Raw genomic sequence first — 14,773 nt, 5'->3', positions numbered from 1 at the left:
AAACAATTTAATGCATTTTCTCATATATAATACACAGTCTTTAAAAAAAAACAACCCAAAAAACAGCTGCTGGAAATGAGGCGTATTGTATGTGAGAAAATACGGTTGCTGTTACTATTTCCAATCTCAGACTTTACTTGATTTCTATTTAAACCAAACCCTTACCTTCACTAAGCAGTGTTATTTCCCTTAGCACCTGCTTGGGCAACATAGGGCAGCTCTTTAGTGGTGAAACTTGCCTATGGAGCTGTTCTCATTTATGCCAGCAGTGGAGTTGGCAGGTAGATGGATATACATATCTTCTGCCAAGAAATGTTCAAAAGTGTCCTTTTTAAAAGGACATTCTGAAGGAAAAATTTAAGAAGGAAACCTATTTTTCTTAAATAAATCAGCCGTTATGTGATGACAACAGAAAAGTCCATTTGCAAAGCACAGTTACCAAACACAGGCTAGTCCACGTTGCTAGGAATTTAGCTTTATTGCCTGGATGGTAATTTGCATAACATGTCCCATAATGTCACCTCTTACTTATAAATAAACATTGCTCATTATTCTCTTTATAAATAAACATCATTTTGAAAGTGAATTTGTTGAGTTAATTTTTCAGAATTATCTTTCTGTGAGCGGAGTGTCAGAAACTTCTCAATTAGTTCAAGAGGACAGTGCATTAGCCTGAGGGAGTGGGGCAAGTGTAAGAGTTTCTTTACTTAGATGCAGTTGAACCCATAAACCTGTTATCAAATGTGATGCTTGCTTATATGAGCAGTCTTGTAGGCTCTGTCTGGTTGATCTGGAAGAGTGCCATCAATGTCAAACACAAAATGAGGATAAAAACAAGCATAATGGGTAAAAAATGATGGCCCGTATGGGTAAAAATTCCATGAGTGAGTGCTGTGAAGACCAAGTTCTGTACTTCAAGAATAGCTCCTTAAAGAGTGATCTATTTTTAAAGGTCAGATTGAAAATAGAAATGGATGTCACACTTTTAAGTTTCAACTTTCTCATAGTTTGAGGGAGTTGAAAATCCAGGGTTTTGGCTCACCCTGTTAAATTAAAAAGGTGACACAAACTGTGAAGTTTGGATCAATATATAAAGTTTCCCAGTTAGCTTCACCAGTTCTGCTTGGGCCTACTTCAAATTGACAGATTTCATAGCTTATGATCATAAAGTTGAAGGCTAGGAAGTACCTCAAGATGATCTAATCTGACCTCCTGTGTCACAGGCTATTAAGCTGTGCAAATCATGAACATGAAGGAAACCTGGAATGCGTGTCAATTTTTCCACTTGACATCTTTAAGTCGGGCTTTGATGTCTGTCGGGAAGAGATGTTCAGTTTCTATTGCAAATTAGATGGTTTGGTGCAGGAAGAAATGTATACGTCTCTATGATTTATGTTTGTGTAGCACGTTGGAAAAAAATATCAGAATGGTCCTTTCTAGCCTTAAAAACTCTGCATGTGTTAACTTCCTGGCCAGCTGTGACACTGCAGCACACTCATATGAGTACTGTTTTCTCACTAGGTTTGCTTTTGTGGTGGGTCATTGTGTTGGAGATGTCTTTTCATCCCTGGAGACTCTTCAAATGGAAAATAGGGTGACAATATGTCTGGTTTTCAATGGGATGGTCCCATTTTAGAAACCCATCCCTGGCATCCCATCAGTTTGTTCAAATGAATACTTTTAGCTCATTTTCTGAAACCTGAAAACAGGACAAAAGCAATACGCTCCAGCCAGAGGGAATTATTGATGCTTGCTGGTCCTTTGGCATCCCATATAACCCCAAAGCCACCCACTCTCCAGTGCTTCACATCCCTTTCTTGGGACCTCTAAGATGAGATCAGAGCTCTGAGACAGCTGGGAAAAGGGGAGCATAGTGTCCCATTCTGAGAACCAGGAAATACATTGACTCTGAAAATAAAGATATTCCATCCCTTTCTAACAGATCATTTGAGGGCATATAAAATGGGCAAAGAAAGCCTTTATCTGGGAAAAAAAACTTGACAGAGATATTATTAGCAGGCCTGTGCCCTCTGGGATGATACAAATCCCAGATTGTGTTCCTTGTGTAGAAATGGGCAGGAAGCACACAGTAAGTTCATCTCTCTACTGAGGATGAAAGAGACACCCCCAAAAATTAGCTCTTCTAGTGTCTGGCCCCAGGTTGGATGATACATGAGTTGATGTTAGGATGGGGAGAATTCCTGTCCTCAGCTATCACAAGAGAACTAAAAATGAGTTACACGTGTGACTTTTGACAGACTACAATGGGGAGGGGAAGCTAGACTACTAAGAGTGAAAATCACACCCTTCTGCCAAATGCCAGCACTTGGCTATACACCATATTGATCCTGTCTTGAACCACCAAAATAGGACATAAGGGATGCCTTGTTATATTGACTTAAGTCAAGGCCTGTGTTGTGTACTGATCTCTAGTGCTCTTCAAAGAAGTGGGTTCCCTCCTCTGCACTTTATGTGATGATCTTGCTATTTATACAAGGGCTGTTCAAAAAGCATCGAGACTGATGCTGTAGGAAATAAAATATTTTATTTACAGGGGTTTTGGCTTAAGCTCCTTTGAAGTATGCTCCTTCTTCAGGCACACACTTCTTCCAACGGTTCGGCCATTGTTGGAAGCACCTCCAATAAGCAATTTGTGGAATCACTAAAAGCTGTTCAGTCGCATTTTGTTTTATGGTTTCCACATCACAAAATCTTCCTTTCAAGGTTTTCTTTAGCTGAGGAAAGAGAAAAAAGTTGCATGGGGCCATATCAAGTGAATATGGAGGCTGTGGCACTTGTGGGATACAGTATTTGGGTAAAAAATGGCTAAAAATTGCTTCACAAGCTGTGCTGAGTGGGCAGGCGCGTTGTTGTGGTGAAGCATCCAAGAATTGGACAACTTTTCTGGTCATTTTTCTGGTCATTTCATTCCCAAATCACTGGTTAGAATTAAATGACATGAAACAACAGAGATTCTAACTTCTTCTGCTCTCTCTCGGAAAGTCAATCACCTATCATTTTGAATCAAACTGTGAGCCAATGCCACATTTTCTTCATTTTGTGATGTTGAAGGGCATCTGGAATGCTCATCACTTTTGACCAATAATCATCCTTCTTTAAACTGATGATACCATTCAAAAACTCTTTCATGGCTCATAGTGTCACCACCAAATGCTATTTTAAGTATTTCAAATGTTTCATTGCTGTTTTCCCAATTTTCATGCAAAATTTAATGCACATGCATTGTTCTGGACACTATGACATAATGAAAGGGGACACAAGGCACAAACAATCTTACTTCAACTGCTGGCCACAAAAAACTGGGGAAACACCATGAGCTGCAAATCTGTCCAGAGGAGTCCCAACATGTCCAGACATGTTCAGCAAAGCCATGCCTCCCACCCAATACTTTGTACTACAAATACATGTTCAGTCCCAATACTTTTTAAACAGACGTTGTATAGCACCTATGTGGAGGTACCCAGCCCCTCAGGGGCTTGAAGCCTGGCTGTTGGTAGTCGGCAGGTGATAGTGTGCCTGGCTGGGAGGTTGGGGCCCAGCTGGAAGTGATAACCCACTAATGAGGACCAAGCCACCAGGAGGGTTAAGAACTTCAAGAGAGGTGCCGGCAGCTTGAGTGGCACTTTTTGCAGGGGGTGCATCGCCAAGCACAGAGGGTGCACGTGAGCCCACATGCACCCCCTACATATCGCCAATGAGATGAGATGTCATCTTGCCAAGCAGAATGAGCTCTTCTCTTCTCGTTTAAGATGGATTTGATCTCGGCATCACTCTCATTGACTCAGTCTTGGTGTTGATGAGTGGTATAGCCAAAGGATTCAGCCCAGGCCATATGGATGGTAATGTTAAACCCCTTCCAGAATTCCTCCATTTTGCCTTTATTTGTGGGCAGGGTAGAGACCTTTTCATGAAGACACTATTGAAGATCCTTACAGACATTTGGGTCTTGAAGAGATTTGGGATTGAGTTCCCTTCACATTGCTTTTGGCTGTTTTTCATTTTTTGGAGAAAGCCAGATGTTCATAATGGATCTGACAGGATAGTGATCTGTCAAGCAGTAATCAGTCCCTCACATGGTTTGTGTGATGCAGAAATTCATTTGATTACAGACTCTAAGAATAACATTCAAGGAAGTGCCAATGATTAGAGAAAGTGTGACTCCAGGTAAGCCTATATTTCATAGATTTCATAGACATTAGGACCGGAAGGGACCTCAGAAGATCATCAAGTCCAGCCCCCCACCCGAAGAGCAGGAAGTCAGCTGGGGTCATAGGAACCCAGTAAGATAAGCATCCAATTTACTGCTGACAGTGTTCAATGTAGGTGCTTGAACCACCTCCGGTGGCAGGCTGTTCCAGACCTTGGGGGCTCGGACAGTAAAGAAATTCTTCCTTATGTCCAGCCTGAAATGGTCTTGCAGGAGTTTATAACCATTCAACCTCATCATCCCTTGAACAAACATTCCCCCAGATCCTTGTGGTCACCCCGATAAACTTATAGGTGGCCATCAGATCACCTCTGAGCCTGTGCTTTTCCAGGCTAAAGAGCCCCATGGCTCTCAGCCTGTCGTTGTAAGATCTGTTTTCCTGACCTCTGATCATGCGCATGGCTCTTCTCTGCACTCTCTCAAGCTTCTCCACATCCTTTTTGAATTGTGGGGCCCAAAACTGGATGCAGTACTCCAGCTGCAGCCTCACCAAGGCCGAGTACAAGGGAAGAATGACGTCCCGGGATTTGCTTGAGAAGCATCTATGGATGCAAGCCAGCATTTTGGTTGCTTTACTAGCTGCAGCATCGCATTGCAGGCTCATGTTCATCTTGTGGTCAATGATGACCCCCAAGTCTCTTTCTTCTGTAGTGCTAGCCAGCATACCACTGGCGAGCCTATAATGATGCTGCAGGTTTTTTCTCCCAAGGTGGAGAACCTTGCATTTTTCAGTGTTAAACACCATCAGGTTCTCGTCCGCCCATTTGCTGAGCCTGTCCAGGTCAGCCTGGATCTCTCTCCTGTCTTCAGGTGTGGATGCTTTCCCCCAAAGTTTTGTGTCATCAGTGAACTTGGCCAGTCCACTTCTGACTCCAATGTCCACATCATTAATGAAGATGTTGAACAATATGGGTCCAAGGACAAAGCCTTGGGGGACCCCATTTATCACTCAGTCTGAAGATGCTGTCTGTGATGACAGGATCGTGCTCCATGCATTTGTTTAGCAGAAGGATGCCATTGGAGTTGGCTTTCCCTACTCTTTCCTCACCAATGGTGCCAGTCCAGAGTTTCAGGTCATGCCTGACTCTGGCAGTGAAGTTATTGAGAAGTATGATTTTGTCCTCTTTAGAAGTATTAGTCAGAACATAGTTAAGGTTGGAATAGAACTGGTTTTTGACATCATCACCATCATCAAGCATTGTGGAATATGCACCGAGGACAGTAGTGTACTGGTTGTTGCAGAGCTTAAGACAGAGGATCATAAGACATTCATTAACACCTGGAGAGATACATGATCTAAAAATGTTGGCTTGTACAAATAAATTAAATATACTGGAGGAAAAATCATCTAATCATAATTCTCCTTCAAGTATATGTAGGAGCAGAAGGATGTGTGAACCTTCCTAGGGAATGTAGTAGTGTTTAATACCAATTTGTTCGATAAATATAAGATTTCATGACTATGATCTCAGATGACCTCTGTGAGAGCAGTGTCTATAATAATGGTGCTATGACAGAAAAAGAAGTGATCAAATAATGTTTAATGAACATTCATTTTGATTCTGCCTAGCTCTTTCAGTTCAACAGTGTTCATCTGCCCTTTTATGTACATTCTTCATAAATATTTCTACAAGCAGAAATTTTCCTGTATAAATGTTAGGGCAAGGACCTTTTTTTCCTTCATGAATGCCCACTAATCACACACACACACAACTAAGCTTGAGCAATAATAAGAGTTATCATCTATTGGTTAGTTTTCATTTACTTTTCCCTGTTGTCCTGTGTAAAAAGAATCAAAAGTCAAAGAAGAAACAATATAGCACATTGTAGGTCACCCACCACATTTTCCATGGGCAACAAGTAGTGAAAGCATGCATCTATATGTGTGCTTTACTGTGGAGTTAACTAATTAGCTCTTCAGTAAAGCATCACTGTCTACGTGTGCATGCATATCAGGGCTCAGTAAATTAACTAACTCTGCCATAGGATGGCACTGTCCAGGACAAGTACTATCCTATGGTGAAGTAACTTCAACACACGTGTAGATGATTGATGGGGCTGGCTGGGGCACAAGGGTATCCTTGCACTGTAGCACCCCTGTGACCCAGCCAGCCACTCTGCCACTTGACACTGCCACCCAGAGCCCAGGGCTGAACTCCCAGGAGCCTTGCCAGGCTGGGGCTGCTCCACCCTGGCTTCAATTGCTGCAGTCCTACATGCATATGAAGACACTACGCCCAGGAGGCTGCTGCCTGGCACAAAATGCATCAGTTTATTCAGGCGTACTGATTGCAGGTGTAGATGCACCCAAAGTGAAATACTTGCAAACCCACAGCTGGAAAATTATTCACCCATGATTATGACAGGGAATCCCTACCTTGTTACTAGGAAGGAGGACTATAGCCAGGGCAGATTGTAGAAAAGCTTGATATCAGGCGGCAGCAGGTATGATTTGCCTATGTAAATTGAGCCATTGGTTGTAGAAGACCAGGTTGCTGATGAGGGAATCAGTAGCACCTAGACCCTGGGAGTGGAGAACTAGATCAGATGACTAGAAGGGAGAAGGACTTGGGATATATAAGTCCAGCCTCTGGACATGGAAGGATAAGTTTTACCCTGGCTAACACAGGGCCAGGAGCTCTGAACAAAACTGGCTGCAGGTAGTAGTGTGGCCATCCGACCTGGGTGAGGTACCTGGGAGATTGGTGAAACAAGTCCATCCTATGTAGGAAGGCTAGAGGTTACAGAGACACAGGGAGGGTTTTATATTTGAGTTGGAATGGTTTAAATTGATGCTTTATGTTCAAGTTGCACTGGAGTTTGGGTAATAGCTATGTGGATGGCTTGAAAGCCATGTGACAGGGTGCCAGGTGCATTCTGCAGGACACAGCCTACTCTTGGCAGGGACATGAAGGGTTGAGGCCAAGGAGCTCATGATCAAGGCAGTGGGCCAGAAATGAGAACTTGGTCAAGGCCAGGAAGGCTGCAACCCCTCAGGCTTCAAAACATAGAGACCCCCTGGCATGAATGACACATGTTCCCAGAGGCTGGTGGGGCATGGCAACTGCACACAGGTGGTGATGGCAGTGGGAGCATGGCAGTGTTGAGCAGGAAGCTCCCACAGGTGGCTGCAGTGGTGTTGGCAATGGGGGAGGCAGGGGGTGGTGAGCGCTGACTGGCGATCAGTGACCGCCCACAGATGCCACCAGTGGTGTCAGCAGTGGGGGGGGGGGCAATGCCAACTGCCTGCAGGTGCCACCAGCACTTATTTCGGGGGGCACACTGCCAAACTCAGGGGGTGCATGTGCACCCATGTTCAACCCCTGCACATCACCAATGTCCCCTGCATTGAGTTTGGGTGGAGAAGCCTGAGATGGTGCCAAAATAAGGTAGAATATCAGAGAAGCTACTCCCAGCCTCCAGGGACCATCTCCCCAGTATATTAGCAATAACATTAAAGGCATGGCAGGCAAGAGACTGGCGGCAAGGTGGGGCTGGGGAGTGCAGCAGGTGGCCCTGAGCAAAGGGGGCATCAGAAGCTGGGGCGGACCCATGATCCTACTATGGTGATCAGAGAATAGTTCTGGATAACAGATATTTGCAGAGATTAGGATCAGTTTGCAAATGATTAGGGAGAGGTTTAGACCTTAGAATCAATGAGTCGGAAGGGACCTAGACAGATCATCTAGTCCGACTCCCTGCTATGGGGGCACATAGAAGCTTGGCTACTTGTGCACAGATGGTAACTACCTCAGTGGCACACTTATCTATACAAATATGACATCTATACATTTGTTTTATAGTCCCATGCCTAAATTTTTTACCTTAGGACTTTCAGCTATAGAAATGGGATTAGGCTGACAAAGGACAGTGTCACATCCTAGGTTCGGGTGCCTATACTTCTGCTCTGATGCAGAGCAGACTCGATTAATCAAAATGATGGCAGGAGCACTTTAACTAAAACTTATCAAATTCACTTTAGTTAAAGCACCCCCATGGACATTTTGAAATGCAGATCACTGAATACATGTGACAGTGAGGCATTTTCATTAAAGCGGATGTCTAGGAGCGTGCCTAACTCCAGGAACCTCCCCTTCCCGACCCTGGAGCATGTGTACAGACACCCAAGGTTTTTCTGTGGAATATATAATGGATGAAATTCTTCCCATTTTACCATCTTTGGTGTTCCCTGAGAGCTTTTGTTTTTTACGGTGTTAATACTGACACTGTTACTCTCTTATTTAACACCTTTATTTATGTTATTCCCTAGCATATCATCTAGATTGGAAAAAGGACAGTGTTTCTCAAGCTTCTGTCTACTAACCATTAGGGCTCTGGGAAATTTCAGCAGTAGGTCAATTTTGGAGGTGTTTTGGCGCCTAAAACACTGAATCTACCATGGGGTAGATTGAATCTACCATGGGGTATATCGAATCTACCATTTGATCATCAAATCTACCATGGAGTAGCTGCCGCATGGGTCCCAGGTGTGTGTGTCGGGGGGGAGATCCCTGTTGCCCTCAGTGTCCTGTGCTGTATGGGGGGGCTCTGCAACAAACCCTCAGTGGCCCTGATTGCTGCTGCTACAGCTGGTGAATGCAGGGCTATTTTTTTTTTTTAAGTGCCAGAACTAGGCTGGGGCCAGGCAGCGGATGGGGCCAGGCAGGGCAGCCAATGGGGCTTCTCCCGCGGCTCTCCCCAGGTGGGGAGAGGCAAGTACAGCTGGAGGAGCTGCAGGAGAACCTGCAGCCACCCAGCTGTGCCTGCCTTTCCCTGGCCAATCCAAATCTCTGAAACAGCAGTGAAACTCCAAAACAGATGTGGCTGAATTGAAACAAAGCTGTGATCCGAAACACCGAAATGAACACCTGTCCTCTGAAACAGTGGAATCTCAAATTGAAATGAGACAGCCATTTTGCACAGCTCTACTTACTCTGTTTCCACTCTATTGGAGAAAATTAATTTTATTCACCTTTCCCCTGAGATTGGAAGGAAGTATCCAGAACTATTTACTCTTTTTCATGTTGGATGTAATCATTTGATTCTATTATTGACAATAGGACAATTGCTTAATCCTATTATGGACAGGGTGGAAAAGGGTGAGGCAGGGGAAAACTAACCATGACTTACATTTGCAAAGGTACCTGGGCACCTTATTCCATTTCAAATAATTTGAGTTCTTTACTTCAACATCTTTGTGGAACTTGCCTCAAGTATTTTTAAACTTTCCCTACATTAGATTCAGTTCAGTTTTAATTTGTGGCAAAGGTTCAGTGCAAGAGTTCAGTGGTGGTGGATGAAGCTGAAAAAGTAACCCTGATACTCTATCCCTGAACCAATAGCCCAGATCTTGGGTAGTCTAAATCGGTAGAGCTGTAATGATTATATAATGGTCTTACATCAGCTGAGGATCTGACCCTGTAGTTCTCCAACCTGACTACTAATAAACCCCAGAATTTCAACTAATTCAAGGAAATTATTTTTTTTAAATGTACATCTCAATTTAAAGGGTTGCCCATAGAGTCTTTCTTTGACTTTGTAAGTTGCAGTCATACCGGTGTTGTTCCGATGATATACTACACACAAGGGCAGCAATGCATCATGAAAACAGCATTGTGTTGGATACAAATACAATCTGCAGTAGAATAGTACTCTTTTATTTCACTGTTGTCTATCAAAATTTCCATTACTAGCTTGGTCATTCATTAACAAAAATACAAAACACACATTTTGAGTTCTGCACAAGCCCATAAATTATCCCTTTTCTGCAAAGAAGCACTGTCATATTTTTCAAAATGTTGACAGTAGATTTCTTTCATCTATTGGCTTCTTTCCCTTTCCTCTATTTGAAGTGGGAAAAAAAATTCCCCCACCTATGCCTAAAACATGTCAGTGATATGGGTTACTTATTTCTAAAGGAGATCAGATAGTTGCATGTATTCAATAAAAAGCTTTTTTGCATAACTTCTTTCCTACAAGTTATAAGCATGATGCAAAGGCTCTTGTTGATGGAAATCTTTCCATTTGAAGTAGGATCAAATCCTAGACCTCCCTCCTCCCCAACCTCATAATAGTTAAACAATACAGATAATAAAGACCTCAACCCAACTTCAATTTTTCTGGCTGAAAATTATCTCCAGGTAATTTAGTTGATTAGTTCTTTTTTTTAAAACTTTTTCCATTTTAAAACTATCAATCACTGAGGCAGCTGGGTACCTATAAAGGTCCTAATTAATAGGAATTTCAATGAAGAAAGGTCTTTATTTCAGATGAGTTTGAGTAGAAAAATACAGAAGAGGCCGATGCTTGTTAAATGGATGAAGCACTTGCCCTGAAGTGGAGCTGCTGTCATTGGGAGATACCCTGTACCTCAGAGGATGATCACATGTCATTGTTCTTCATGTCATTCCATTTTTGCACCCTCCCAAAATAACAAGGTGCTATTTGTCCCAGGAGTGAACATCTGAATGGATTGTGTGCAGAGTAAAATGACAGGGGAGTAGGGGTGATATGACCATGTGAATCAATGAATGAGGATGAATGAGAATGAATTAATATATGTTGATGATGTAGAGGAAGATGAGCAATCTTTATGTGGTCTTCTAATGACATACATGAGTGACCAGGACAAAAATCTGTTTCATGAAGAGATTTGAGTTATTGACAATCTATTGTTGTTATGAACTAGGATGAAAATGAGACCGCCCATATTTTTACATGAAAATGAGAGAGAGGTAGTATATAGTTCCCACTGCAGAAATGCCTAATGGCTAGAACACTTAGCTAGGATTTGGGAGATCCAGTTTCAAGTTCCTGCTGGTCTGACTGAGAGAGAGGATTTGAATTTTGATTTGAATCTTGCCCTGATGGCCAGGTTTAGACACCTTGTTTCTCTGTCTCTGACCTAATATCTAAAGATTGATTCATTGTTATGACTATTAAAAATGTAATTATCTTTGTAAATGGTTCTAGCCAGTGAAAATGAGAGAATCAGGCCTCTGCTTCACAAAATTCCCATGGAAAAATAAAGCTGCAAATTGTCCAGTTTTGTTTTGACAAAACTAATAAGTTCTCCTGAAACATCCTAGTCTTGATTTTTAGGGATTTTTTTTTAAATAAAAAGGAAACAAAGAACATGTTGAAAATCTTTGGCTAGTTCTGTTCAGGCAGCCACAGAGAAAGGAACGAAAATAGTTAAGGGGAAGAAAACAGCTCATGGGAAGCTGGGTGGGTAGAGAATAAATGGGCAAAGAGGGAAATAGGTTTCATTGGGACGGTACATCTGTTCCTATTAAAATGACAATGGACTGTTATGAATGGAATAGATCACCACATTAGTATTGCAATCTGAGCCCTGCTCTAGTCCTGTTAATGTTGCATTAGGGGTCCAAATGAGCTAAGCAAATCTATATTTCACATGCCTGACCCTAATGTCACCATACTCAGAAGAAGCACTATACTTGTATGCTTATTAGCAGCTTGTACTGCCATATCTTCCATTTGTGTGTATGGGTATATGGTTATATGTCTCATTGTTTATGGTCTTTATTTTGAATTGTTATTGCATATAATTTTCCCTATAAATAATAGTCACAAACATATGTGTTTACTTAGAAGAAATATGGGGAATGAATAGGCTTTGTTCCTGCCTAAGGGAACTTCCATAAATAAACACCTGTAAGGGAAATAGCAAGCTCATCGATAACAATATATTTTTGCTCACTGCTCTTATGCATTTAATGATATGTCTATTGTAGCACAGGATGAAGAAACAAAAGTAGACCCAAATTCTTATCTGGAAGTGACTGGCGTTAACACACACGTAGATGGTACATTTCTCTACATAAATAACTTCCAATTAAATAACAAGCTGAAACTGAATTTAGTGCATTAGGTATGGATTTTTTTTTTTTAATTGCATAGCATAACTTTTACAGGATTTGTATTCATTTGGACACTTCAGTCTCCCACTTCCTCACTGATATAATGCAGCTGTGAATGAACAACCTATTACAGCTCATTAATCCCTTTTAATATCTGTTGTCTGCATTATGTGCTCTTACTTTGCTGTTACAATTAATATTTAACTTCCATTACGCAAAGTCCACTTATCTTTGTTAAATTCTATTTTCCAGGTTTCCTCCTCAGAATAATGTTTTGCCAGTATCGGAAACCCAATTTTCTATTCTTATCAGGTTAATATTTAAGCAGCCTTTTGAAAGGTACTTTGTTGTTTCCCCATCTAAGCACCTGATAGAGAGCAAAGGAACCCCACTATTTTGCCTCCTTCAGAACCCATTATGCATAATGATTTCATTTCCATTTCACCATAAATTTTCAACTCATCTTGCTGTTTCGCTTTGCTGCTTAATCCAGTGGGCACAAGTGACTGCAGGCAGGTTTTTCTCTCTGTGACTGAAGCTTGACTGAAACCATTTAAAATTAAAGTTCACTCCAAATCTTAATGCACTGTAAAGACACTTATTGGCGTAGATGTTTATGAGAACAATATGTTAATAAATACCAGCAATATTACGTGAGGTTGTGGATTAGACTGTACATAAACACATGCTAAGTCAGTACACATATTCTGGACACTTCATAGCATCTGATGAAGTGGGCTGTAGTCTACCAAAACTCATGCCTTTCTGAATGACTTAATCTATAAGGTGCTACTGTGTCCTGCCTTCTGCCTAATGTCAGACTAATATGGCCAGTTATTAGAGCTGTGGGAAGGTTTGGCCCTGATTTGATACAGCAGAGATTTGGACTGATTTGGTAGCCAAATCTCTGAATCCAAATCAAATCAAAGGACCCTTTAATCTCTCTGAATCAAATTGGAACCCCCCAAGTTGATTCAGAGAGATTCTGAAAGATTTGGAGATCCAGACATAGAGACAGCTTTGAATGTTTTTTCTACATACCGCGAGGTAGCAGGCGGCTCGTGAATGCTGCAGTGCTGGGGCAGGTGGAAGTACTTCCAGTCCATTTCTGGGTTCTCTGCTGAGCACATGGAGGGCCCCCACACACACTCCTGGGGGATACTCCATGTGCCCCAGCTTTGCAGCAATCACAAATCACGCTGGTACCTTGAGGTATGTAGAAAAAACTTTTAAAGCTGTGTCTGTCCGAATTGCTGAATCTCCAAATCAGCATCGAATCTTCAGATTCAGATTCAACTGAATCGAATCAGGGACAGAGATCCAAAACACCGAATCAAATCAGTATCACTGATTCAGTCCAAATCTGAATCAAATAAGGCCCACTTCACACAATCCTACCAGTTACCTTTCACTGCTGTATTGGGAACTAAGATCCCATCTCCTTTGTCTTTAGTAATAATATACCAGGCAACACCAATTAAAGATCTGATCCCATGTACCGAGCTTGAAACCCCCTTTTCATCCAAATCTGTGATGAAGACATTCTATCCCTTATATAGTGTGTATTATAAGGCAATACAACGTGCTTTGGAGGGTCTATAAGAAATTGTGTTTGCCTGTTGTTCTCAGACATTGCTCCTGCATTGAGTCTTGAGTACAGCTTGGCATAATCCCAATTCCCAACTGTCTTGTTGTGAATCTCAGCACTTTCTAACCTATCCATTTGTAAAAATAATGAGCCTTGGCATCAGACTTGTTCAGGAACTTTTCAGTGAAAGGTTTATTTTGCTAGAAAATGCTGATTTGTTTGAAATTGAATCTTTCTGAGAACTATGGCTTTTTGGAGAAAACTTCCAATAATGGAACACTTTGAGAGGCTGGACACCTTGAAGTCAGCTGGTCCTGACAGATTATACCCTAGAGTACTCAAGGACCTGGCAGGTATCAGAGCTCAACCATTGGGAAAAATATTTGAAACCTTGTGGTGTTCAGGTGAAGTACCTGCAGACTGGAAGAAGGCCAAGGTGGTACCCGTCTTTAAGAGAGGATGAAAAGTAGATCCCGGGAATTACAGGCCAATCAGTTTAAGATCAATCCCCAGTAAGATTCTGGAGAAAATTATCAGAGACCCTTCTTGATAAGCTGGCTGAGGGCAACCTCCTGAGGGACAGTCATCACGGGTTGCTCATGGGTAGGTCTTGCCTGACCAATCTCATCTCTTTCTATGACCAGGTGACATAACACCTAGACAAGGGAGAAGAGATTGACATCATGTATCTGGACTTTAAAAAAGCCTTTGATTTGGTGCTGATGACACTAAGATGTGTGTGTGGGGGGGTGGGATGTGGGCACGCTAGAAGGGAGGAATAGGTTGCAATCAGACCTAGACGGGTTACAGGGGTGGGTGGTTGAGAACAGGATGGGTTTCAACATTGACAAGTGCAAGGTGCTGCACCTGGGGAGGAAGAACCAGCAGCATACCTACAGGCTGGGGAACTCCCTTCTCGTCAGGGCAGAGGCAGAAAAGGATCTTGGAGTCACTACTGATGCCAAGGTGAACATGGGCCGGCAGTGTGGGGATGCAGTCAGAAAGGCCAACTGCACCTTGTCATGCATCCACAGATGCATCTTGAGCAGGTCCAAGCAGGTGATACTCCCCCTC

This window comes from Gavialis gangeticus, unplaced genomic scaffold, assembly GCF_001723915.1.
Source record: "Gavialis gangeticus isolate Ggan-Ray unplaced genomic scaffold, GavGan_comp1, whole genome shotgun sequence".
Classification (NCBI taxonomy): Eukaryota; Metazoa; Chordata; order Crocodylia; family Gavialidae; genus Gavialis; species Gavialis gangeticus.
The sequence above is the reverse complement of the archived record's forward strand: the minus strand, read 5'-3'. Positions refer to the sequence as shown.